Source organism: Fundulus heteroclitus, unplaced genomic scaffold (assembly GCF_011125445.2).
Source record: "Fundulus heteroclitus isolate FHET01 unplaced genomic scaffold, MU-UCD_Fhet_4.1 scaffold_271, whole genome shotgun sequence".
NCBI classification, from domain to species: domain Eukaryota; kingdom Metazoa; phylum Chordata; class Actinopteri; order Cyprinodontiformes; family Fundulidae; genus Fundulus; species Fundulus heteroclitus.
In genome coordinates, this window is record NW_023396680.1 from 108,397 (window position 1) to 135,895 (window position 27,499).

Genomic DNA, 27,499 nt, shown 5'->3' on the forward strand with positions numbered 1-27,499 from the left:
GTACCAATTTCTGCAAACCCTTTCTTGAAAACATCATTCATGAAGTTGACGTAATCATTTTTAAACAACTGGTCTTTCTCTAGTCTTTTCTTGAGGCCTAGAGCTCTTTGTTCAGTCATTTTCCTATTGTTCGGCAGGTGAAGGTCATCTCTGCGGAACGGCAGTCGTAAATCATAGTGACCCTTGTGATGGATTCAGTCATTATTTGAAGAAATCTTTTATCTTTAACAGAGTGTTCTGATTTCTCTTGGTGCGCCAATTCTGAGAAATCTTGATTGTATTGTCGGACCAGGAGTTCTTCCAGATGAGCCACTGATATTCTGTTGGATATTATCTGTGGTTGGCCATGTTGGTCTAAGGGTGGGCTAGTACCCAGAGGTCCGTTTACTATCCATCCCAGGTGTGTTAGGACAGCATACGGCCTCTTGTCTTGGCTGTTAATTACCTTCAGCGGTTCTAAGGCTTTGGGAGCGTTCACTCCGATCAGCAGACTGACGTCGGCACTGATGGACTTCAACTGGACTGCTTGAAGGTAAGGCCATTGTTTGAGATCTTCCTCATATGTGATGTTCTCTCCATTAACAGGTATAGCGGGTTGTGTAAATACCTCTGGAAGTTATATGAAGTCATCACCATCTAGGCTGCATACTTGGAGTCCACTCACATTGTAGGTCTGCACAGGCTTTTCTTGACCCATGGTTCGAAGTAAGATGTCCGTTTTCCTTCCTCTTATGGACAGTTGCTCCATGAGAGTCTCTGTACAGAATGTTGCGGAACTTCCTGAATCCAGAAAAGTATACATTTCAACAACGTGAGTTCTTTTGGCTGTTTTTACCTTTACAGGCACGATAGGCAGTTTGTGGTCGATGGTACCGGCCCCTGTTTGGACTGTAGATGCCATGCCCAGAATGATTGAGTCTGTGCCACTGCTGGCATCTTTCTTGGTCACTGAAGTCACATTTCCTACGGCGCCATCTGGAGGACTGTTTGCCATGTGCAAGATGGTGGGGTGCTTCTTACCACATAAGCGGCATATCAAACGGTTCTTGTATGATTTACTTAGATGGCCTTTAATCAAACATGCAAAGCAGAAACCATTTTCTTCAGAAAATCAACTTTCTGTTGATGAAGGATCTTTGTTATTTTCTGACAAGTTTGCAAAGCATGATTTCCTTTACAGTAGGTGCACGGTTTAAGAAATGCATCATTCATATCGGCAGTAGGGCCTTTAATTCCATTTTCCATTTTCACAGTTCTGGTCAGCAACAAAAACAACTGAGAAGACTGTGGTAGCAAAACTTTTCTTTGCGCCAGATTTTACAAGTGGCAGATCTGATACCACCCGTCTTGGTTGGCTGATTTTAGTGACGTCTTGAATGTCACCAAACACAGGGTCTTGCAATATTTTCAGCTGCTTTTCGATGAACTTAACAAGATCACAGAATTTGGGTCTCTGCTGTGTTTGCTCCATGATGTCACATACAACAGATCTCCATCTTTCTGAGCTTGTACGGAAGTTTTGACACAATTAATTTCATGTTTGATGGTAAATCAAGTTCTGACATATACTGAAAAGACGGAGCAGCATTGTTGCAACTTCTTAAATACAGTCCATAACTATGCAGTGCTTTAGCATCATCTGGTCTAATTGTAGCCCAGGTCAAGGCCTTATTCATATAAGCTGATGCGATTTTAAACTCATTTCCAAAATTATGTTTCAAACGCTTTGCTTCAATAAAACCAGCTGTAGCGTCCAGATGTAAACAGCTTCTGACAAGTTCTTTTGGTTGGCCCGCTGTAAACTGTTCAAGGAAACTGTCAGTCTTGTCCTCTATATTGTGTCTGAATGCCTGCCTGAAGAGCTGGAACTCTAAAGGGTCACCACTGAAAACAGGAACTTCTTTTTTAGGAAGTGATGTTTGAGATACAACAGAAACAAGTCTGTCAAGTCTGACTGCCTTTGTATTGAAATATCTGAATGTTCAGACTGGTCCCTTCCAGGAGTGGAAGGGACCAGTCCTTTCTTGTTTGTACATCTATTATAGTGACCGTAGATGAATTCGGTTCAATTTTTTTGTTTTGCGGGTGCTGCTGCTACTGCTGCTGTTTACCGGTGGTGGTTCAGACATCTGATGTACACGCAGGGTTTTAGGTACTGCTCCTAGTTCAGCGAAGTGAGGTGGAGACAGGATAGACCCAATTCCCAATTCCCAATTGGTGACTGGAGGGCGGCAGATGGAGCTGCCAAGGAATCCGAAGCAAACCTCAACTGACGGGATGACAGACAGATTAACCAGAGTACAGGAGTCCTGGAGAAGCCTATGGAATCCGGGAGGGGGGAACCTCGAGCCCGTCCTGGTAACGCCAAGGGAGTACGAGGGGGAGCGCAAGAGCAAAATCTGAGCTGATGATTCCGCAGGTTCAAAAATATCTTCGGAGCTTCAAGACGGGTGAGTGCATCCATGCACACAAAACTGTGACAAAAACAGGAGAACCAAAGTTAGTCCAAAGCAAAAAACGAAGACTTACGAGCAGGAACTAAGGCTTGGACAGGGCCACGTCGTACCACGACTGGTTAAGGCTCTGGCATCTTCCGTCTGTCCGTGCTCCGCTTAAGAAGCCAGAGGAAGCTGCCTCTGATGAGCTGCAGGTGTGGGGCACGCCCCCTCAGCCACCACCTGTGGAGGCAATTAAAGCAGGCACACAGCAGAACCCTGACAGCTTGTAACTTCACTTTTTCCAGCTCTATTTCGTGCTTCTCCTTTAAAACTTTTGCTTTAGCCAATAAACCAGCTTTGTCAACTGCTATCTGAATACGAATAGATGAGACTGTGGAGGATATTTTTGAAGTCTTTGATGCAGTCTTAGATACCCTGGACACACTGTCAGTCACATCAACTAGTGTTTGTGGATCTATGTCAACATTAGCAAGGAATTCATTATATCTAGCCATTCTAGGTTCATACTAATCAAGATTTTCACTCTCTTTCACATCATCAGACAACAAAGCTTGAGTAGACTCATGACAGAACTTAAAATCATTCAATATTGTGTGGAACGCAGCCACTTCTTTTTTCACATCCTCAACATCAACATTCTCACACATTATAGCTTTGATCTCATTCATTTTGCGAGTGAATTGCCAAAGTTTACCACACCGAGTTGCGCTGAGCGCTTTGAAAGACAGCTCGCTTTTATAGTCTTGCTCTTCCAAGCCTGTGGCCTCATTCTGGCTTTCTTCATCAAACATGATCTCAGTTTATTTTAAGTCTTTCGTTTAAATTCGTTTCGTGTCTTACCAAAACCAACGTCAGTATTCAACAGTTCAGTTCCATTTATTATTCATTTTGTTTCATTTGCACGCATCCAAGCGGTTACACTCAGTTCTTTTTGTTACAGGCCTGTTTGTTTCCTTTTATTTCAGTCAGCGATTCAAATAACGTCCATAAAACACAGTCTATTTGATCGTATTAACATCGTCCTATGACATTAAAAGTGTCCGTTTCCAATAAACACGTCGGCATTCAGTTCAGCAACAGTAAGGTTAGATGAGCGATTGCGCTGTTAACATTATTGTTCATCCAAACTATATTCCAGTCTCTCAAAATGTTTGCTCACCTGGGTCGTAGAACAATAAGCCACCAGGTTACAGAACAGTTGAGACAATGATTTCCAGGTAACGTTAATTCCACACACGTCTTCAAGTAATCCACAAATTTTCAAGTAATCCACATTGGAAACGTTAATCCACAAACAGGCAATATCCGATACTTCTGGACACAGTTTTTCAACTCAATGTAGCGGCAACCTTGCGGCCACCACTTCAGAGTAGGAGTATAGGTCAGATCCCAACGCGCGTCTTAGAAAAATAGAGGCATTTATTTGTCTTTAACTTGCATACGAACATACAAACAAAAGCGCCCTCGCATCACGCGGTTGAAAAACTGTTTTCCACTTCCACTCTACCTGACCGGTAGGTGACGGCACCTATATATTATGTAAATCAATTAGCTTGTCAACATCACGCCCACCATACAGGAAGAGCAGCAAATAAGCATATCAGTAAGAAAACATAAACATATTTCCAACTAAAGATTCAAAAATAAATCAGTAGAATTAGAATGCAAATATGTTCATAATAAATTCAGAAAAACAAAAGAGATGCAAAATGGCTCCAACACACATATATATATATATATATATATATATATATATATATATATATATATATATATATATTAGGGCTGGGCAACGATTAAAATATTTAATCGCGATTAATCGCCCTGATTAATCGCGATTAATCGCATTGTATTTACAAACTCCAAGAATGAATTCAAAAGTAGTGTAAAGAGCACTTTTATTTTAATGTTCTGCTGCCATATGAACAAAAGTGTTGTAACATTTGTAGCACTTATTTTATACTGGATATTTTCAACCCATCTATTGAATTTAGTGCACTAGTTGATCTTTTCTTCATAAGAGAACAGCAAGCACTGCAGCCAAAATATGGCCTTTTTTGACCTGCTGTATATTAGCCAGTCCCTAAGCTTGATGTATCATGAAACTGTTGACCTTTTGTGGTTTTTATTTTATTATTACAATTAAATAATAATAATAATAATAATAATAATAATAATAATGTTATGTTCAGTGTTTTTTCGCTAATCCACCTCTTATATATTTCAATCCTTATGTAATTTTGTCTGTGTTGTGTGCACCTGCCTGTTGCTTTAATCCTATAAATTTCCCCGTCGTGGGATAAAAAAAGGATTAACTAATGTTATCTTATCTTAAATAACACTTTTTAATATATGTACTGGGTTCTTTCAATGTCTTAATTACATGTTATGTGTGGGCTCCAGTAACATCCATCCATCCATCCATCCATCCATCCACTGATCTACCTGGTTGTTCCCTGGAGGACTGAAACGCCTCAGTCAGAGACGTCTGTGGGTCTGTCGGGGCAATGAGAGAAGTTTCGTCTCCTCTCTCCGTTTCTGGGGCTCGACGTTTTCATGTTTTTTCACGTGCTTAGATAAATTTGTTGTGTTTCCACTGAAATTAACCGGCTTTTTACAAAACATACAGCTTGATTTCATTTACGGTATTAAAATAAAGCCAAACGGTGCTACTTCCCCTGTTCATGTTTTTTTGCTGCTGCGGTCTCTCTCAGCTGTTTGTTTGTTAAGTTTGTGTGAGAGCTGAGTGGGCGGGCCAGGCTGAGCCTGCGTGATGATTGGCTGGCGCCGCTGAGCCATGTACGAGAGGGGAGGGGGAGCGGGAGAGTGCTGCCGTGACAGCGCGCTGCAGTCAGCGCGCCTGCTGACTGACACTGACTGAAAGCATATGAGCAACATGCGTTAATGAGCGATAAAATAAATATCGCCGTTAATAGTCTAATGAATTAACGCGAAATTAACGCGTTAACTTGCCCAGCCCTAATATATATATATATATATATGTGACAGGTTACTTCTCCTGATGACCACAGCTCCACTTTATTGAGGCTTCATATATATATTTAGATGTCAGACGATGACAGGTGGGTGTTACTGTTTTATTCTTTTCCTGCAACACAGCAGACGACACAGCAGCGGCGTGGGTAAACAGCAGTCTCGCGGGACAATTATGATCCATATAAATCCTCTCGCCGCTGTGGCGTTCAGTAAACAAAACAACAGAAAAATAACCAATTGTGGCCATACAAAACAGAAACAACACAAAATATATACTACAGTGATCGTATATTACCTGCAACACAGCAGACGACACAGCAGCGGCGTGGGTAAACAGCAGTCTCGCGGGACAATTATGATCTAACACGTGAGGCGAAAATAGCATAGAAGCTAAGTTAGCTTCAGCAACAAAGTTTCTAATTAACTAAATACAGGCTCAAAATTTATAGTGAGCGCTAACACAACACACAGAGCAATGCCACACCACAGAACACAAAATATGAACACATTAAACACTCACAAAATCAATAACGTCCCAGACCGTGTGAGAGCACATCTTACCCATATAAATCCTCTCGCCGCTGTGGCGTTCCCCACCCCACGTACCCACTACGTCAGTAGGTGGCGGTGTTGCGCCTGGTTTCACATAATTTAACCTGAGCCCTTTTGCTCCGTTACATACACCCCCCTTAAATTATGCCAAATAGGGGCAACACAGATCGGAAACACCAAGAGCAAAACAAAAACATATGCTCAATAAGAAAGAGAGAGAGAAAGAAAATAAAAAATACTGTGTATCCCGAGCAGTGATGTACGAAAAAGTCAATATCAGAAATTCTACCATTAGAAGTGCGTAGGCACAGGGAGGTACCAAAACCTGTACATATCACAGACAACCAGAGATGCCTTTTACATCTCATTACATTGTACATGTCTTTGCTCTTTTTAGTGTATTACACACATCTTTAGATCACATTAAATGAAAGAAAATAAATTCAAGTGACTGGTAGTCACAGAAACCTCAGCAGTTAAATTACACACAGATTGACAGGTGCGTATCAGTATTCCCCACAAATCTCTGGCCCAACATCTCACAAATCAACCTATTTGGACGTTTAATGGCTCTTCCACACCGTGAGAAAGCTGGAGGGGTCTGTGTAATGACTGGATGTGTGCACACTACTTCTTCTAGCTCAACCTCATCTGGACTGAGAGAGTCACTCATAGCAATGGGCACATCAGTAGGGAAGTGACTCCTGTCATGCACTGGGTCTGAGACTGAGTTCTGTGCAGCAGTGTTGGAAGATGTGTGCTGCACAAGGTCTTCAGTGGTACAGTTTGGCAGCTTCCCTGACTTGCTTGTGTCCACAGCAACCATGAGTGAGGCGTTGTTGATGCCATCACTACTCGAAACACTCCCATTCTCCTCCTCAACCTGGTCTGGGGACTGCATGAGCCAATCCATAGTGCGTGATTGAGCAGCCTCCCGGCCATCCACAACACAACACCGGTCGCTCTGACATGACACTGCGGACTGTGGCTCACCAGAGACTGCCTGTGAGCCAGGCGGCTCAGGGAATGACAGGAAGTCTACAGGAAGCAACATGTTCCTGTGCACAACCTTCTCCTTTCCTGTAGCAGCATCTCGGATCCTGTACACGTGTATTTCAGGTTTGACAGACACCACATCAAAAGGGGTTGAATCCCACCGGTCTGCGACCTTTTTCTTGCCCTTTTCACCTCGATTGGCCAGCAGCACTCTGTCACCTACAGCCAGCGGCGACCCTTTGACCTTGCGGTTGTAGATTTTAGCATGACGATTCTGCTCATCATGGGCATGCTGTCGAGCAATCTGTGCAGCCTCAGAAAGATCCCTCCTCAGATGATCCACAAACTCATGGTGGCTGACAACACTGACATTCTCCAGGACATGATGGAACATAACATCAACCGGCAAGCGTGGGATGCGCCCAAACATCAAGTAAAATGGCGCGAAGCCCGTGGTCTCATGCACTGTGCAGTTGTAGCTGAAAGTTAACATCTGGAGCATTTGCGGCCATTTACACTTGTACTTCGGGGAAAGAGTCCTTATCATGCCACCAAGGGTTCTGTTAAATCTTTCTGTGATACCATTGCCCATGGGGTGGTACGGAGTCGTGTGAGATTTATGTACACCTGCCATTTCGAGAAGGTCTCTGATGAGCCTGCTCTCAAAATTAGCACCCTGGTCAGAGTGGATTCGCTTGGGGAATCCATAAATGCAGAAGAACTTGTCCCACAAGCAGCGGGCAACTTGCTTTGCAGATTGGTTTCTACAGGGAAAAGCCAGTGCTAATTTTGAGAAATGGTCTGTAACCACAAGAACATCAGTGGTCTTCTTGTCACCTGACTCTGCCGTCCAAAAATCAATGCAGACTAGCTCCATAGGAGCTGAGGTGCGGATATTCTCAAGAGGGGCACTGGCAGCTGGCTCAGGGGTTTTTCCCAGAATGCACCTCTGGCAGTGCTTCACATGTGCCACAACATCTTTTCCCATGCCGGTCCAGAAGAATCTCTCACTGGCCAGGGAGAGAGTTCTTGAACGGCCCTGGTGGCCGGCTGCATCATGAACACCGTGGAGGACTTGATGTTTCAGGGACTCAGGTATGACAACCTGAAAGATCTTTTTGTTCATGCGATGGTCCCTCTTGACTCTGTAGAGAATCCCATTACACACTTTTAATCTCTCCCAATGTTTCAAAAGCCGGAGCACACAGCTCGACTCAGCCGCCCTCTCATGTGCATTTGGTTTCCTATGTCGCTGAACATAGAAGAGTGCTCTGTTCACAGTAGCATCTTGTTGCTGCAGGTTGTGTAACTGACTGCGTGGAATAACAATGGACGGGTCTTCGTCAGGTAACTGCAACAAGGATGGATTTGCACCAGACAGATGGGAAATGCCACCAGCGCAGTGAGCATCCAGGATGGCTGACACCTCCTCAGCACCGATGGCGCCTCCAGGCTGCGCTGGACTGTGACCCTCACCTGTGGATTCAGCAGCAGTCTGAACAGCCTGGCAGTTGGTGGTTAGTCGGAAGGCGTCTTGCACTGTCCCAGTGACAACTCCATTGACTTCATCCAACAAGGACAGGTAGGGCTCTTTAATCAGACGATGACCTATGCTGGACTGGACGAAGGGTTCACGGCTCAGGGCGTCAGCGACGGTGTTCTTGGACCCTGGAACATATTTCAGATCAAAGTCATATGCCGCTAACTTTGCTACCCATCTTTGTTCACAGGCGTCCAACCTGGGCTTCGTCAGGATATAGGTCAACGGGTTGTTATCAGACCATGCAGTGAAATGTCTCCCTTTTAGCCAATGTGAGAACTTGTCACATATGGCCCACTTTAAGGCGAGGAATTCAAGCCTGTGAGCTGGATAGTTCAACTGGGATTTTGACAGTGTTCTGCTAGCGAAAGCAACTGGTCTAGCCACTTTCTCACCAGGCTGAATCTGCGATAGGACAGCTCCAATCCCGTCAAACGAAGCGTCCACAGCGAGAATGAAGGCCCTCTCGAAATCAGGATGAGCTAGGGTCGCGCTGTTAGACAGATCATTTTTTAGAGTGTCAAAGGCAGTCTGACACTCAGACGTCCAGTCATCTGCTGAGAGTTTCACTTGAGTAGAGCGCTTTCTGTCAGACATCCTCCTGTGCCGGGATTTCCCCACAGTCTTCTGTTCTGAGAGTAGCTTAAACAGGGGCCTGGCTTTAGTGGAGCAATCCTCAATGAAATGCTGATAATACAGCACCATCCCCAAGAATGAACGGATCTTCTTCTGTGAAGGAGTGACACCATCACTGTCCATGAGATCAGACACCTTCACTTGGGTAATAGCGTCAACTTTTCCAGGATCTGTCTGCACGCCCGATCCAGAAACGACGTGCCCGAGAAACTTCACGGATCTCCGCAAGAAGTGGCACTTTTTCGGCGCCAGCTTGAGGTTATGATTTTTCAAGCGAGAAAACACCATCTCCAAGCGCTGGAGTGCTATCTCTTCAGTGGGCCCAAAAACCATGAGATCGTCCAAATAGCACAAAAGACTGGTGAAATTCTCATCTCCAAAAATAGAAAGCATCATGCGCATGAATGTAGCTGGGCTGTTCGACAGACCCTGAGGCATCCGGTTGTATTCATGCAGGCCAAACGGTGATGAGAAGGCTGTGTATTTCTTGTGGTCTTCATGCAGAGGCACATTGTAAAAACCCGAGGTGAGGTCCATGGTGGAAAAGAGGACATTTCCCCCGAGCGCAGCAAGCGCATCGGCCTGATGTGGCAGCGGATGAGCATCCTTCACCGTCCTAGCATTGAGCCATCTGAAGTCTGTGCAGAGGCGCAGGTCGCCATTTTTCTTCCACACAAGGACGAGGGGTGAAGCGTACTCACTGGTTGATTTGCGAATGATCCCTCTTTCCTCCATCTCATTGAGCGCTGTTCTCAACTTCTCATAGTGGCTCGGTGCTACCCTGCGGTAAGGCAGCCAGAACGGCCTCTCATCCACCAGATGTATCTTGTGCACAAAATCAGACGCCTCTCCGCAATCCATCTTGTGTCGTGAGAAGATAGATTCATGTCTCTCGATGATCTGTAGAAGCTTATCCCTCCAGAGGTCCGAGACGGCGCACGAGTCCAAGTCCAGATCAGGCAGACCCAGCTTGTCCAACACACGTCTGACATCCTCTTTGGACCTCGGAGTCGCAGGATCTGTGATGGACTGAGAGTGACCTTGGATTTGGTCAGGTGGAGACAGATCCTCGACTGCAACACAGGGAAACACATCAGCGAGTTTAGTGTTCCTTTTCAGCGTGATGGGCTCATTTGTGGGGTTAATAACTCTCATGGGCAGACATCCATCACCCCACATAGGCGTAACAATCCGACCAACCAAGACATTTCTGGGTCTGCATCTTGCTTGAGTTGGTTCAACAACCACTGTGCTGCTGACTGACATAGGTGAAGAAGCAGGAAGCTTGCCCCACACCAAATGTTCACTTTGTGGTTGCAAAGTCACACAGTGTTGTAACTTCAGTGTGCCAACCTTGTCAGGCACAGAAGCACCTCTCCATCTCTGTGTGTTGGAAAGGAGAGAGAAAAAGTGGTGACAGTCATCATCAGTGGCGCTACTGGGCTCAGACATGAGTCGCCAATAGCTGTCAGTCTTTCTCATCATCTGAAGGATTTTCTTTATGGCGTTGCTTCCTAATATCAGATCATCAGTCTGTCCAGGCACCACAAACATTGGAATAATCATTTTGCAGTTGTAGACCTCAGCTTCCACATCATATGCAGCTGAAGGTGAGACCTGATGACCTGCACATCCAATGATAACAACATCACCTGCAGAATAACGTCTCAGACTTGGAACATGCTGCAGGAGGCGCTCTGCAGCTGATTCACTCAGCGTGCATCCTGTTGAGCCACTGTCGATCATTGCTTTCAATGAGACACCTGCTGCAGTGACAGTGGTGTAAAACAAGCTGTCTGACTTTTGTATTCTCTGTGTGCTTTGAAACAGAACAGTCTTACTTGGAGGCATGCTTGAACAAACTGACTCAAAGACTGACTCAAAGTCCTCAGTATCACTTGTGGGAGGGACACCAACAGGATCCACACCGTCCTCCCCTGGGTGCAGATCCATTAGTTTTCCAGCTGCGCAGATGGAGTGGACGATGACTGCACGGGACAGCAGCGTCTGGAATGATCAGGTGAGAAACATTTGAAGCACAGTTTCTTGTCTCGACAATGAGTGAGTGCTGAGTGGGTTGAGTTGCCACAGACAGCACACGGCAGGGCATTCAGACCCTCAATCCTAGGAGGTCTGGGTCTGGCCTGTCTGGGAGCATTAGCGTAGTTTGGAGCAGACTTCTCCAACAGAACTTTCTCCAGCATGTTAACTACACGTTCAAGAGCAGCCAAATCAGATGACCTGGGTGTGGGAGAGTCTCTAGAGTCAGGCGGAGGTGCTGCAGTGTGAAGCATCTCGACTTTATTCACATGCACATTCTCACTGGGCATTCTACTCACAGTGGCAGCAGTAGCACCTCTCAAACCCCTCCCCGCGTGAAACTCATCCAGCACATCTTGAACCTCCACTGCAGTCCACTTGTCAATTGTTTTCGACCTGAAGGTCATGGCGAGCTCCTTGGATGGGCAGTTCTTGATAAACATGCGCGTCACTTCAAGACTGGGGCAGTGCAGCTCCTTACCCTGTTCCTTGAGGCGGTCAGCAGCAACATCTGCAGCTTGGTTGAGCCTCAGCCAGTAGTCGTACGCATCCTCATTCTCTCTTGGCAGTGTGGTGTAAAAGTCTGCTAGGGGGAGAGGAGAGTAGGGCACAGCAGCAAAATGCTTACGGAGGAGAGCATAAATGGCATCTGGGTTTAGAGTCATATCAACACCACTGTTTCTCAAACCAAACTTCACAACATCTTTAGCTCGACCTCTGAGATGAATGAGTATTTCCTCAGCCTGCTGCTCTGGTCTAATGTTCGCCCTCTTTATGTAATCCTTCATCAGGTCCTCCCATCCATGAACATCCACAGAGTCTGTGACATCACCTATGAAGGTTGGGGGCTCCTTCAGCTTCCTGTGAGGCACCAGTTGGACTTGTGACAGGTCAAGGTTGTGTGCAGAACCGTGGGTGGTGGGAGCACTGTGCACAACTGGGGTGCGGGGTGTTGGCGTACTATGTGCTGGACTGAGGTGTGCGACTATGCTATCCGCCACCTGCTGGCCGACAAGTTTAATTATGTCACTCATCTGGCTGACTACATCAGGTGAAGGTGGAACAGGGTTTTGTGTAGGTGTAGCAGTAACCTGTGCGCTAGGGGCATGCACAATGTGATGGCTCTGATAGGGAACCCCGTCTCTACTGACTGAAGAGAGCTCGGCTGGAACCTGCCTACCTCCCGCCACATGAACACCACCCTCCTCAACAGGACTATCAAACTGCAATACCACACCTCTGCCTCTCCCTCTACCAACACTCGGAATAAAAGGTGTAGCAACATTCCCTTGTATGTAGCTCATTGTCAAACCACTGTTGAGCCACTGTCGATCAGTGACACATTAATCACAGCGAAAACAAAAAGCATATAATGACCCCAGGAAACTGGTTGAAGAGTAAAATGAACCAGTACACCGTCAGAAATACAGTCCACCTGAGAGCAAAACCCAGAAGCCGTCCAATGAAGTGGTCCCGGGCCGAAGTGAAGACGAAGCTCCAGATCAACAAGTCACGGCACCAATGTGACAGGTTACTTCTCCTGATGACCACAGCTCCACTTTATTGAGGCTTCATATATATATTTAGATGTCAGACGATGACAGGTGGGTGTTACTGTTTTATTCTTTTCCTGCAACACAGCAGACGACACAGCAGCGGCGTGGGTAAACAGCAGTCTCGCGGGACAATTATGATCCATATAAATCCTCTCGCCGCTGTGGCGTTCAGTAAACAAAACAACAGAAAAATAACCAATTGTGGCCATACAAAACAGAAACAACACAAAATATATACTACAGTGATCGTATATTACCTGCAACACAGCAGACGACACAGCAGCGGCGTGGGTAAACAGCAGTCTCGCGGGACAATTATGATCTAACACGTGAGGCGAAAATAGCATAGAAGCTAAGTTAGCTTCAGCAACAAAGTTTCTAATTAACTAAATACAGGCTCAAAATTTATAGTGAGCGCTAACACAACACACAGAGCAATGCCACACCACAGAACACAAAATATGAACACATTAAACACTCACAAAATCAATAACGTCCCAGACCGTGTGAGAGCACATCTTACCCATATAAATCCTCTCGCCGCTGTGGCGTTCCCCACCCCACGTACCCACTACGTCAGTAGGTGGCGGTGTTGCGCCTGGTTTCACATAATTTAACCTGAGCCCTTCTGCTCCGTTACATATATATATATATATATATATATATATATATATATATATATATATATATATATATATATATATATATATATTTATATTTATATATATATATATATATATATATATATATTTATATTACACATACATATATTCACACACACACACATACATATATATATATATTACACATACTGTAATGCCAGTTCAGACGTGACGAAACTGCATTAATTCGGGACGTGATGGACTGCATTTTCCATGATGCAGTGTGGTCAAAATGGCCACCAACTCCCATCATGCAACACGGCCCAAAAATGGCCGCCGCCCTAACAATGGAGCGGAGAGAAAACGTTACTAGGGAAAATGTATTTATTGAGGCCACGCACGACAATCTCCCTTTCTCCCTGGCACACCGCCACCCTGAGAAGACACACAGCTGTACTACTCCAAACTTCCCCACGTCACGTGCTCGAGTTTCTCGCTGGACCAAGATTTTCGAGGCAAACTTTATTCCCTGCTTTGCTTACGCAGGAGGTCGACTAAAAAAGTACTTTTAATTCCCTCTGATCAACGACTGGGAGCCGCCTTATCTCCCAGTGATCGAAAGAGGACTACGCTTTTGCTGGGCCGAGCAAAGCGTCTGGAAGCCCAGACAGAGAGAGACGGAGGGATTTCTCATCAGTGTTTCAGAAGTACCTGGGCAGGTGTAGGAACTTAGGTTAATGTTTTTTTTACTCCAAGACGGAGTTGGGTTTATTTTGCTGAATATTTTCTTTGTATGTGCATGCATTTGTGAAAGCGACTTTTCTGTGTTTTATTTTGTGGTTCGTAAAGACCCCGCTGTGGGTCCTGCTGTAACTCTTTTTCAAATTCTTCCATATTTTCCCCCTCTCTCTCTCTCTTCTCCTTATCAGTTGAGGCGATCGCTTTGTGTGAGACTTAGTTTGCGGTTTTTCTTTAAACTCATCAGTTAGCCGCGCCCTCTCGAAGCGAAGTATTACCCCATCAACGTAAGTGTGGTTACGTCATTAGGACCTCACCTCACGCATCACGCAAATTTGTAGATCATACGTCATCATAGTCGCCATCTTGGGAGAGTGGCGTATGACCGAAGTGTAGGTAGCTTAGCTGAACTAGTTTTGTAAAACACCAAAGCGTCCAGTGGGACTCTCAAAGCTGTTCTGTCTGTCAATGCTGCTACGTCAAATGCCGACGTCTTGAATGTGTGGTTTATAGTGTAAAAGTGTAATTTTGAGTTGAATGACTTAATACACACACACACACAGACACACATATATACACAGATTTCAAGTGGCTCTTATTTTGAAATAGACCCCTTGCATCTGACGTCACAGTCACGTGATCGGGGGTGTGCGCCTCCATCTTGGTGGGCAGGCTAGCCTGACAGCCCGTCTACTACATGACAAAATGGGTGATTTAGAGCGTACTTTTAGTTAGTTTATTTTTGGAATCTAAACAATGCCTACGACTTGTTGTGCTCCCGGTTGCACACAGAGGCATTCCAAATCGTTGGATGTACGTTTCTGTCGTTTACCGAAGGATGAGGAAAGAAGAAAGAAATGGATAATTTCAATTAAAAGAGCGCAGGCAGACACTCCCAATGGACTGGGGGAGCCAGTCCATTGACCTCGACCTCCTGCGTAAGCAAATTACTACGAGAGAATTTGCAGTCTACACTTCATCTCCGGTAAATTACAACTTAATTCTGCTCTAGTCATTGTTCTACTTAAATAGCGGCGGAGGGGAGGTAGCGATCGCTACACAGGCCGGAGAAGCGGCCCGTGTAGCGATCGCTACCTCCCCTCCGCCGCTGTCTGTAGCAGCAACAGCGGCTTCTCCGGCCCGTGTAGCGGTAGCGATAGCTACACGGGCCGGAGAAGCCGCTGGAGAAGCCGCCGGAGAAGCCACTGTTGCTGCTTCAGACAGCGGCGGCTCTCCGGCCCGTGTAGCGATAGATACACGGGCCGGAGAAGCCGCTGTTGCTGCTACAGACAGCGGCGGAGGGGAGGTAGCTATCGCTACACGGGCCGGAGAAGCCGCTATTGCTGCTTCAGACAGCGGCGGCTCTCCGGCCCGTGTAGCGATCGCTACACAGGCCGGAGAGCCGCTGTTGCTGCTGTAGCCGCCGCTGTCTGGAGCAGCACCCGCTTCCTGCTGCTCCAGACAGCGGCGGCTCTCCGGCCAGTGTAGCGATCACCACCTCCCCTCCGCCCGTTCACGGGCGCTAGTACTTCTATGTTTACGCTGCAATGTCGCCGACACCCCCACCCATTTTAACAAGACAAAAACACCTAAATAATCCGTAGTGAGTGATGTTTTTTTAACCTACCGGGCGGGTCTTCCTCTCTGCTTTGTGCTGTTACACAAACATGTCTGAACATCCATCCATCCAATTTCTGACCGCTTAATCCCTCATGGCGTCGCGGGCGTTTGCTGGAGCCTTTTTCCTGATATAAAATAATTGCAGCCGTCCAGTGGTTTCAGGGGCTTTCGTGCTCTCTTGTCCGTACTGGCCTGCCGTGTTTATAAAGCAGCTGTGTCGCGGTACGAAACCCTTGGCCAGCATTTCACAGACTCGCTCTGTCCCTTCAGGCTTTTGCTGTGTGGATCTGGCAATCTGATACCATCAACTAACTCTTAAAGCGATCTTGTGATACGTTATCTAAAGAAGAAAAATACCTGGAGAACTCGTCATTTCGTCAAATGGCGTGCCAACCAATATGGCCGCCACGCAAGGGGTTCTGGGTAACGGAGTCACGTGGTTGCAAGGGGTCTATTCCACATCAAAATTGGATGAAAGTTGTTGAGCAACATCAGTCAGGGGAGGCAAGTGAGGCCAGGCCTCACTTGTCATCATGGATAGAAAGAAAATATATAATAACATAATATAAATTTTGATTCACTCAGTCATTTGTAATAAGTACTTTTGTTATCTAATTTCCAGATTTTTTTTTCATACTCTCTTCAAAATCGCAGACTTTTCGCTATTTTTCATGTAAATCCTTGGTGGTGCTTGATAGCGAAGCTAGTGAGGCCGCAACGACCTTGGCCTCCCCTGAGATTGCACAATCCTATGTTAACTGTGCTGGCTTCCATTCTGTGAATACATCTTCCTGTCTCTAGATCAGGGGTCACCAACCTTTTTGAAACTGAGAGCTTCGGTAATGTGTCCTGCGAAGTGCTACCTGTACTAACCTGTGAACTACAAGAGTCTAAGCTCACCTTAACCTTATGTGATATAAACATGTTTTAATGCTTTTATCCATTTTAAATCTATGTAAATACAAGTATTATTGAAAAGGAAGAGTAACTGAATAAAATAGCATTTTAAATGCTACTCACTGGAGGGTTGTGTTATTTCTTTGCACAGCTTGAGGGCACCACATATGGTCCCGGAGGGCTATCTGGTGCCCGCGGGCACCATGTTGGTGACCCCTGCTCTAGATCATAAATTCAATTGTTCAAACAGTTCTGAACTGATTTTCCACAATTTAATATATGTGGATTAAAATTTGTGTTTTGGTCATCAAACTGTGTGCAGGTAACATGTTTTAAGCGGTTTAGAAAATGGATGGATATATATATATATATATATATATATATATATATATATATATATATATATATATATATATATATATATATACTGTGCGATTTGCAAAAAAAAAAAACAGAGGGGGGGATAATTTCAAAAGTTGTATTAGTGAATCAAATCCACACAGCAAAAGCCAGAAGGGACGGAGCGAGTCTGTGAAATGCTGGCCAAGGGTTTTGTACTGCGACATATACAGCTGCCTTATAAACACGGCAGGCCAGTACACACGAGAGAGCACGAAAGCCATGAAACCACTGGACGGCTACAATTATTTTATATCAGGAAAAGGGCTCCAGCAACGCCATGAGGGATTAAGCGGTCAGAAAATGGATGGATGGATGGATTGATGGATGGATGTTGTTCACACATGTTTGTGCAACAGCACAAAGCGGCGTCGGGCACAGGCACAGGCCGCGTCTCAGCAGAGAGGAAGACCCGCCCGGTAGGTTAAAAAAAAACATTTTTCACTACGGATTATTTAGGTGTTTTTGTCTTGTTAAAATGGGTGGAGGTGTCGGCGACATTGCAGCGTAAACACAGAAGTACTAGCACCCGTGAACGGGGGCTTAATAGCAGCAGCAGCTGCTGTAGCTGCTTCTCCGGGTCTTTGCAAAGCGGAGAAGCTCTGCCCAAAGCCGGAGATGTTCTTCAGACCTCTCCACACATCTCTGACGTTGTTCTGTGCTAGCTGCTCCTCCATCTTCCTCCCATAGTCCTTCTTTGCAGCCCTGATCCTCCATTGGTGCTCCCGCTGGACTCTACTCTGCTCCTCTCTGTCCCCTGAGCTGAAAGCCTTTTTCTTCTGATTCAGGAGGACTTTTAGCTCAGGGGTCACCCAGGGGGCGTTGTTTGGAAAGCACCGTAGCCGTCGTGTTGGCACAATGCTCTCCACACAGAAGTTCATGTAGCCAGTGATGCATTCAGTCAGGCTGTTGATGTCATCACCATGAGAGCTTTGGAACATGCTCCAGTCTGTGGTTCTGAAACAGTCCCTCAGTTTCTCACTGGCCTCGTCTGACAAAACTTTCACTGACTTCTTCTGTGCTATTGTCCTCCTCACCAGTGGAATGTAATGGGGGGGGGGGGCAGGTAGACAAGGTTAGGATCCGAGCGTGCCAGTGGGGGGAGGGGGTGGAGGTTTAGGCATCCTAAAAGTCTGATAATAGGGTGGACAGTCATTTAGAATCGGGAAGATCAGAAAGTCAGTGAAGAAAAAGAGACACACTGAACCAAGTAGAGGAGAATGTCAGCCAAAATGACCTCTAGGTGTTTCTGTGAAGTGTGATGCAGCATTTTTCTTTTACTCATGTTTCTGACAGTTTTTGTCATGAACTAGAGACAGAGGACCCAGTATTCGAACCAGTGAGCAGGTAAGATTAAGATGTTTATTTGTCAGACAGGCAAAAAAAAGGGCCAGGCAGGCTCGGTGATCCGACTAAACAGTCCAAGGTCAAAACCGGGTAGTCAGAAAGGCTAGATTGTCCAAAACAGAATCCGGGCTCAGAGTCATGAAACAGATAAGGTTCGATACACTGACAGGCTGGACGAGGACAGGCAGGCTCAGTGGTCATATAACAGTCCAAGGTCGGTACACAGTTCAGCAGACAACGCAGGGAGGGATCAGGCAAGCTCAGATATCCAAAAACAGAATCAGGTCAGGTAAAACAGGCAGCCAGTTAGAACAGGCAAGAAAAAACAGAATCAGGGATCAAGCTGGCTCAGACATAAAGAGGCAATCGGGGTAATATCTACAGGTAGTGATGGGACATCTGAAGCCAGGCTTCGAGGCGTGTACCGAGTAAAAGGGGGCATGTCAGACAAAGCCCCGCTTCGGAGCATGTGTCATATTGAGGTAAATCACGCCAACAAACGAGGCCTCGCATTACATCGACCATGTCATTGCGTCATTTTGCGTATAATTTTTCAAAATAAAAGTGCGATGAACCCTGTTGCTTCGTGGGTTAGGTCATCTGCCGACGAAGAAATATTAAAAGGTCAGGACCAATTCTGCCAAGGGCCAAATTATTATCAGGTAGGAATGCTAGTGTGCCTGCAATCCAACTCCTCCATAGTAGTAAATATTCCGTTCACCACATTGAGGAGCTAATGGTGTATATTACAGAGATCACACGTGGTATATGACAAATGACATAAAAAATAAAGCATGGGGTAAAAAGGTTCTGAGAATACAAAAGATTAAAACTGGGATAATATTGAAAGTGAATTTAACCTCTGTATCTCTAATACCACCCAGCTATAGGATTAAACAACAAAAGAAGAATCGTACCACATGTTGGGGGTTTTATTTGTGAGTGCACAGCTCAGGATCTGAGCCGAAATTCCTCATAATTCTCTGTGAGACTAATCATACTACTCGGACAACACCATCAGTTTCTCCGGTGTCTGCTGCAAAAGGAGTGATTCTTGTGGGTCCAAATGCTACGTCTGATGATGGGTTCAGAATAACAACAGGAATCTCAGGTAGCCTACTTATAACAATTGGTTGTTAATGGTAGAGCAGGCAGCAAATACAACCAAAAGAGATTGTGTAATATGCCTGGCCCAAGACCACTACTGAACGTAGTTCCAGCCTCAATTCCTCAACTGTGCGTAGCAAATATTATGAATAAAACCAACCCCAATGATACCTGTAGAGAATGGGACACAATATTTCCGCTTACTACAATGAACCAAAATAAACCATTATTTTTCTAAAAAAGTAGCCCCTGGGAATTTCATCTGTATAAACATGACGGGAAATGGACATAAATTAGGAAATGTATCTAAAGCACGGTGTTTAACCATTACAACAGCGAGTCCTTATTTTAACCCAGTAGCAAGAAGTGACATCTGGTGGTGGTGTGGAGATGACAGGTTGTTTGATAGATTACCAAGAAATGCTATAGGGTAATGTGCTTTTGTTACTGTGTTACTCCCTGTGGTCCCCATGACAGTCAAAGGGCTAATCTCTCAGTTATCTAGTGTGGTCCCTGAAGCATGGAAAAGAAATAAAAGATCAATATCATGGCAAGGTGAAGTGGATCCAACTTATATAGACGCCATAGGGGTCCCTCATGGAGTTCCTGATGAATATAAACTAGCAGATCAAATAGCTACAGGTTTTGAATTGGTTCTCTGCCGGGGGATGCAGGACCAATAAAAATGTAGACAGGACAATTACATCCACTACAACGTCCAGAGATTAGGTAATTGGACACAAAGCAGTTTTGAAGCAGTACATGATCAGTTAACTGCAACCTCACTGATGTCTTTCCAGAACAGAATTGCTCTAGACATGCTGCTGGCAGAAAATAGAGGTGTTTGTGCTATTTTTGGAGAACAGTGCTGCACATTCATTCCTTACAACACTGCTGCTGACGGTAGCCTGACCAAGGCTATAGAGGGCCTGCACACTCTCAATAAGAAGATGGAAAAGCATTCTGGAGTAGACACAATCATGTGGGATCAGTGGCTAAACATGTTTGGGAAGTATAAAGCTCTGGTCGCATCAATTTTAGTTTCCATTGCAGTGTTTACTGCTATTCTGGTTTTGTGTGGATGTTGTTGTATTCCTTGTCTCCGTTCTTTGTTGAATCGTCTCGTCCCCTTTGGAGGACAAAATGGCATAGATGTATCCACAGTTAGCCCACGATGACGATGTTGAAAACAGTGATGAAGAGCCAGGTACCTTTTATCCAACCCACTTTCCTGACTTGTTTTTTAATCCTAAAGTATTTACACATGGATTACTGTTGTAAATTGAACCCTGAGTATAAATGTATTTACCTTCAAAAAATGACCTTCCAGCTGAAAAACTAACGAAGTGGCTGCCTGAAGTGACGTGAGAAAAAGAGTAATACATTATAAAAGGGGGAAATGATAGAAGTATTTTTACTATTTTCCACATATTTTATGTTACTTACTATGTTCATTGCATTTATCACCTATTTACTCTTTACTACTAATTAGTTTTAAGGTTTAGGTTAAGCTGTGTGAAGCTGACACCCCACCCACGTCAAAAAATTCAGCAAATAGTCTGAATGGTTAGTGCTCCGTTTGTGCAGGTTTGTGCCGTTGAAATTTTCGTTTGTGCAGTTTTGGTTTCTGAGATATTAAAAATTATTTTTTAGGTCATCTAGAGTTCACTATCCCCCCCATATCGCTCCAAAACAAACCAAAGTGGGCTAGTTCATTAGTGCTCCGTTTGTGCAGGTTTGTGCCGTTGAAATTTTCGTTTGTGCAACTTTCGTTTTTGAGAAATTAAAAGTTATAATTTTGGCCGATGACGTCACCATCCCCCCATATCGCTCCAAAACAAACCAAAGTGGGCTAGTTCGTTAGTGCTCCGTTTGTGCAGGTTTGTGCCGTTGAAATTTTCGTTTGTGCTACTTTGGTTTCGGAGATATTATGAAATTTACTTTCAGCCGATGACGTCATCCCAGCCCGCCGCTTCAAAACAAAGCGCTAAGTTTTTCTTTCTTTGCTGGTGCTGAGCTGGATCTAAAACCAAAGTAGGCTACTTTTTTAGTGCTTCGTTTGTGCAGGTTTGTGCCGTTAAAATTGTCATTTGTGCTGCTTTGGTTTCGGAGATATTATGAATTTTAATTTCAGACGATGACGTCATCCCAGCCCGCCGCTTCAAAACAAAGCGCTAAGTTTTTCTTTCTTTGCTGGTGCTGAGCTTGATCCAAAACAAACCACGGTAGGCTACTTTTTCAGTGCCTCGTTTGTGCTGGTTTGTGCTGCTTTGGTTTTGAAGATATTAAAGAATATTTGTTAAGGTCATCCAGAGTTCACCATCCCCCCCCCCATTTTGCTTCGAATCCGACCAAACTGGTCTACTTTTTTTGTCTACCAAGTGTTTGTGCAGGTTTGTGCCGTTAAAATTGGCGTTTGTGCTGCTTTGGTTTCGGAGATATTATGAATTTTATTTCGACAGTGGAAGTCATCAGAGCCCGACACTGCAAAATGAACTGGAGCTCTTCGTTTTTTTTAAAGCTTGATTCATAATTCACAAGTCTTATATAACCAGGGCAATAGCAACCATATTTTTTTTCAATTATCGACGACAAGCTTGGAGTAAACTCAAATGTTTAATTAAGATTTGCAGCCCAATAGTTTTTGCGGAGCGCTACGTTTTTTGTGCTGAGCTCAATACAAAACAAACCAAATTGGTCTATTTTTTTAGGCAGACACCCTATCTATTTTTAAGACTAATGTTAAAACTTTCCTTTTTGACAAAGCTTATAGTTAGAGTGGCTCATACCCTGAGCTATCTCTATAGTTGTGCTGTGATAGGCCTAGGCTGCTGGAGGACATCAGGGTCTAATTTTCTCACTCTACTGATTTCTACTGTTCTTCAGTTTTGCATTGTATTACATTGAAATGACTGTCGTCATTTCAGCTTTTAACTTTTGCTCTCTCTCTTTTTCTTCATAGTAGGTACACCTGGTCTGGTGTTCTGTTAACTGTGACATCATCCAGAGAAGACGGCTCACCCGCTACTACCATCTAATGTAGAACAGATTACTGGATCAATGTGTGCTTCTGTGCTTTTTTGTTTCTCTTGTTGTGTCTCTGTTCTGTCTTCTGTAACCCCAGTCGGTCGAGGCAGATGACCGTTCATACTGAGCCCGGTTCTGCCGGAGGTTTTTCCTTCCCGTTAATGGGTGGTTTTTCTTCCCACTGTCGCTTCATGCTTGCTCAGTATGAGGGATTGCAGCAAAGCCATGTACAATGCAGATGACTCTTCCTGTGGCTCTACGGTTCCCCAGGAGTGAATGCTGCTTGTCGGGACTTTGATGCAATCAACTGGTTTCCTTATATAGGACATTTTTGACCAATCTGTATAATCTGACCCAATCTGTATAATATGATTGAACTTGACTTTGTAAAGTGCCTTGAGATGACATGTTTCATGATTTGGCGCTATATAAATAAAATTTAATTGAATTGAATTGAATAGGCTTTTCTAATTCAATCTGTATGCTTTATACTTTCAGCTGATAACACAGTCAATATGTTCATAGTTGAACAATATTTCCCACTTCATGCATAAAGCTAGTAAAAATTGGAGTGGTCCTTCAGCCTAATTAAAGGTTTAGTTTAGGTGGACAAAGGAACGTTTTAGGAGATTGTTCCTTACAGTGTTGTTCGATTTTAGAGGCTAACCGTGTGATTATTTGTTTTTGGCAGGTTTTTTGCTATTGTTTTTAGTTTGGGTATGTTTTCTGCGTTATATAAGCCTGTATACTTTAATTGCCTTATTGTTTGGTGCAGACATCCACCCTGATAAAACAAGGCGGAAGTTTCCCAGACTGGTTCCCAAGTAGCACACGGAAGCATTCGTTGATGTACGTCTTCAGATCAGGGTAAGGAGTGAAGGCCTTCACCAATGCACTAAGAATAGCCAGAGAAAAGTCACTCACGGCTTCCTTTGGTACAGCAGCACCCGTACGAAGCCATTCTGTCAGCCATGTTGCAATAGCATTAATGTCGTGTCTCTCTGACAGCATTTGCACAACTGGGACTGAGGAATTGTCCCCTGTCAGAACGCCCTGATAAAGGAAGATGTGGCCAGATGTACCATTTGGTCTCACAAGTCTTTTCACAACCGAGCCTGTTGCATCAAAGCAAACTACAGAGGGGCATTTTTTGGACAATGCTCTATACACATGGAGCTGAGTTGGACTCCAATAGTGGCAGAAGAACTTGTCTAGACCAATGTCTCTTATACAACCACTGTGAGGTGTGCTATATTTTAGCAATTGCAAAGACAAAATTGGATCTTTGTCACCTAATTCCAAATCTCTTCTCTCTTGCTTTGCTTTTCGTAGGGTCGCCAAATTTGGTAGGTGACTTGGCTCAGGATCTCCAATATCCATCAAATCTGATGCCTTCGCTGACCTCCATACAGCCGGCTCCATCCTGCCCTCACACAGCTCTTTTGAAATCTGTGCACGAAGGTCTCCAGACATGAACCTCTTGGAACGGCCAGTGTGCAGGGAGATATCAGTGTCTTCGATGGAACACTCGAGAACCATTGGGCTGTTGACTGTTGGTTCTCTGGCACATGTCATTTTAACATGGCCTTGACACTCTTTACAGAAGCCCTTAATGTCTAAGTAGTTGCTGGTTCTAGATGAATAAACTTTTGCTCTCTGGAACACAAATGTGCATGTACTTTTAACTTTTTTCCAGATCAGGTGGTTGATTACATGACTCCAAGTGCCTGGCTTCAAAATCAGATATTCCCTTTTGCCGGATGATGAAAACTTGTCATTGTATTGTACTTTTTCAGGTACAAATTTCATCCATTCCTCAAAAGGGACTTCAAGCTGAAAAACTGAGCAGCTGTCCAGTCCAGGAGAAATGGAGCCAGAATCAAACTCTGTGTCCACACTGCTCTCAGGATCAGTTTCCTGCTCATTGATCTCCAAACATGACCAGATGTTGTGTCTGTTTAACTTTACAAAAGTGTACAGGGCTTTTGGAGACATCTTATTTTCCAGCTGCTGACTTAGTTCTCTCCAAATAGTGGCAGCTGGAGTGGCTATTTTGCCATTTAGAAAGATGGCCTCTTTTGAAGTGCAGAGAACTGCAAAAAGGGAATCCCTGTCTACGGATGGCTGTCGAGGCATCTAGTTAAAGAATAAAAAGACTGATTAGCATTAAATCAAACATGCTGGCCTATAATATCTGTCATGCCATGAAAAATTAATATTATAGAATTGTTACAACTCGAAACCTTAGTTGTCTTACGTAATTCTAGATGGCATTTATGCATTTTTACTACTTGTTAATGTTCAATTAAAGTATCAGTTCAACTTTAAAAATGTGTCTTAGCTCTGGAGTCTACAGATGTGCCTAATCACCTAATCATTGTGAAGCCTTGCAGAATGTTTCAAGAAATTCAAGTCTGGACTTAAAATGTAATTGAATTGTGGATTTCCAGAAATATGCATTGCAGTGTATGAAATTAACTTCCTGATCCCCTGGCCAAGTTAGCTAAATATGACATAGTTGTCATGTGCAAGTGTGACTAAAAATAACTTATTTGGTGCTAGGATTTACTCCCATGTGGCAGCTAGCCCTGTATGTATGGCATTTAACCAAGAATATCCCACTATTTATTCTCTTACCTTGTTCCAAAAATCTCATTTGACAGATGTCCAAAAAATTCCAAAAATGTCAATTTTAAGCCAAAAAATAAATAAATAAGACTATTCAAAGTTTTAAAGGCTAATGCTCTTGCCGCCTAGACAAGATCACTGGCTCACTGGGTGGTGTCACTCCCTATGGCATTGCGTGAGGACTTCATATATAAACTTGCAGAATCTTAAAAAAAAAAAAAAAAAAAGAATCTTCACGACTTTATATATCAAATTTGCCAAACGCTTAATGCCGTTCTAAAAATTCTTACATTTAAGGTGAGAAATTGCAAATTAAGATTTGAAGCATTTCAAATGTTAAACAAAAGTAAATTACTTGGTTCAATTGAACCAAATTACTTAGTTCAATTGCCTACGTGCTGTGCACTTCCGTTTTTTTCATTGGCTTTTTTTTACCCGTTTGCTGCCGAATATGCGGAAAATAACTGTCCACGATGTGAATAGTATTATCAAAACCACCTTAAAAAAAGCCCAGTTATTTTAAAATACAATATAAGTAACAGGTAAAATAGTTTCAGAAGTTATAAGCATATCATAACGGTTGCAGATCGTGAGGTTTTGAGCAAGGCGTGTGTATAGGCAGGTGCTTCCCCCCTTCATTTCTGAGAGGATAATATTAAATTACTTTGGAGAAAGGTAAATGTATTGGTGGGTTACTTGACATTGCTGCCTAAAGTAAGGTTCTTTAAATGAGACAGAATAAATCGTAATATTTATTAAAGGAATAAAGTACAAAACAATAAGACATTTTACAATAGCAGCTTAAATAACATGCATGACAAAAGAAAAATACAAAATTAATAACTGCTTTTCTTGAGAAAAGTGAGACCAAACGGTAGATCTGACCACATCTTTTTACACCAATGAAGAACATCATTAAGGACGCCAGCCATCCTGCACATGGACTGTTCCAGCCTCTCCCCTCAGTCAGGAGGCTGAGATCCATGAGATGGGACTCGTGGTGAAACTGCCTTCATGTGTCGACTTCATGGCTTGCTGTTGTTGAATAATCACTTTTCTTTCCATGTGCCAACCAAGCCACTATATAAAATAAGCATACTTCTAACAGCGGAAACTAAAAAAAACAAAACAATATAAACACGTTTCCCAAGAGATCTTTGTCAATAAGCAGGAATATATAAATAATTTAATAAGAACGCTGTAGGGGGGAAAACAGGCTCGGTAAATGACACAACTTCATAGTAATGTTACTAGTTTATCAGTAGAAATATATCAAAAAGACATACGTTTTTTCCAATGTTGGCAATAACATATGATTTACCTTTGTCCCAGACTAAATTGCTGACAAGAATTTACAGGCTCAAAAACAGCGTGAAACAGCAGCAGCAGGTGAAATTTATGCACGTGTAATCAATTCAGTTGGTCAGGTGATCACCTGAAAGTATAAAGCATACAGTTTGAATCGGAAACCAAAGCAGCACAAAGGCTCATTTTATCGGCACAAACCTGCACAAACGGAGCACTAACGAACTAGCCCACTTTGGTTTGTTTTGGAGCGCTATGGGGGGATGGTGAACTCTAGATGACCTAAAAAATAATTTTTAATATCTCCGAAACCAAACCTGCACAAACGGAGCACTAACGAACTAGCCCACTTTGGTTTGTTGTGGAGCGCTTTGGGGGGATGGTGAACTCTAGATGACCTAAAAAATAATTTTTAATATCTCCGAAACCAAAACTGCACAAACGAAAATTTCAACGGCACAAACCTGCACAAACGGAGCACTAACGAACTAGCCCACTTTGGTTTGTTGTGGAGCGCTATGGGGGGATGGTGAACTCTAGATGACCTAAAAAATAATTTTTAATATCTCCGAAACCAAAACTGCACAAACGAAAATTTCAACGGCACAAACCTGCACAAACGGAGCACTAACCATTCAGACTATTTGCTGAATTTTTTGACGTGGGTGGGGTGTCAGCTTCACACAGCTTTTAGGTTATTCAGATATTAAAGTGTATTTCATGTGACTGATATCTCTCTCTCTCTGTGTTAATTGTTTGTATCATATATTTACTGGAAAACATAGACCAGTGGTTACCATTTTATTTTACTATGTATGTGTAATGATTTTCTCTCTCTCTCTCTCTCTCTCCTTTTAATAGTTGCAGAAGGCTTGCAGAAAGCAGAGAAATATGTTGTGATGATAATAAGTGTTTTTCTGAATATTTTTGAAACTCTTAAGAACTGTATTTAGCCACCTGGAGTGCTTACGCATAACTGTACTGTGTGAACTGCTTGGTATTATCTCAAAGGTCACAGAGTTGCTTTGCTTCTCCCTACCCCTTAGCTTGACA

At 43.8% G+C, this 27,499-nt stretch overlaps 1 protein-coding gene and 1 long non-coding RNA gene across 3 annotated transcripts in view; one reads left to right on the plus strand and one right to left on the minus strand.

Moving 5' to 3' along the window:
- Window positions 1–27,499, minus strand: part of LOC110367594 (plexin-C1-like) — a 95,448-nt gene that overhangs the window by 31,936 nt on the left and 36,013 nt on the right. The window lies entirely within an intron of this gene.
- LOC118559314 lies at window positions 21,509–24,126 on the plus strand. 2 transcript variants are annotated; one of them, XR_004928773.1, is made up of 4 exons: window positions 21,509–21,520; window positions 21,621–21,711; window positions 23,289–23,380; window positions 23,522–24,126. It is a non-coding gene; the product is annotated as an uncharacterized LOC118559314 (long non-coding RNA). The 2 variants fall into 2 exon arrangements; XR_004928772.1 differs by lacking the exons at window positions 21,509–21,520; window positions 21,621–21,711 and having other exon boundaries at window positions 23,061–23,380; window positions 23,522–23,757; window positions 23,846–24,126.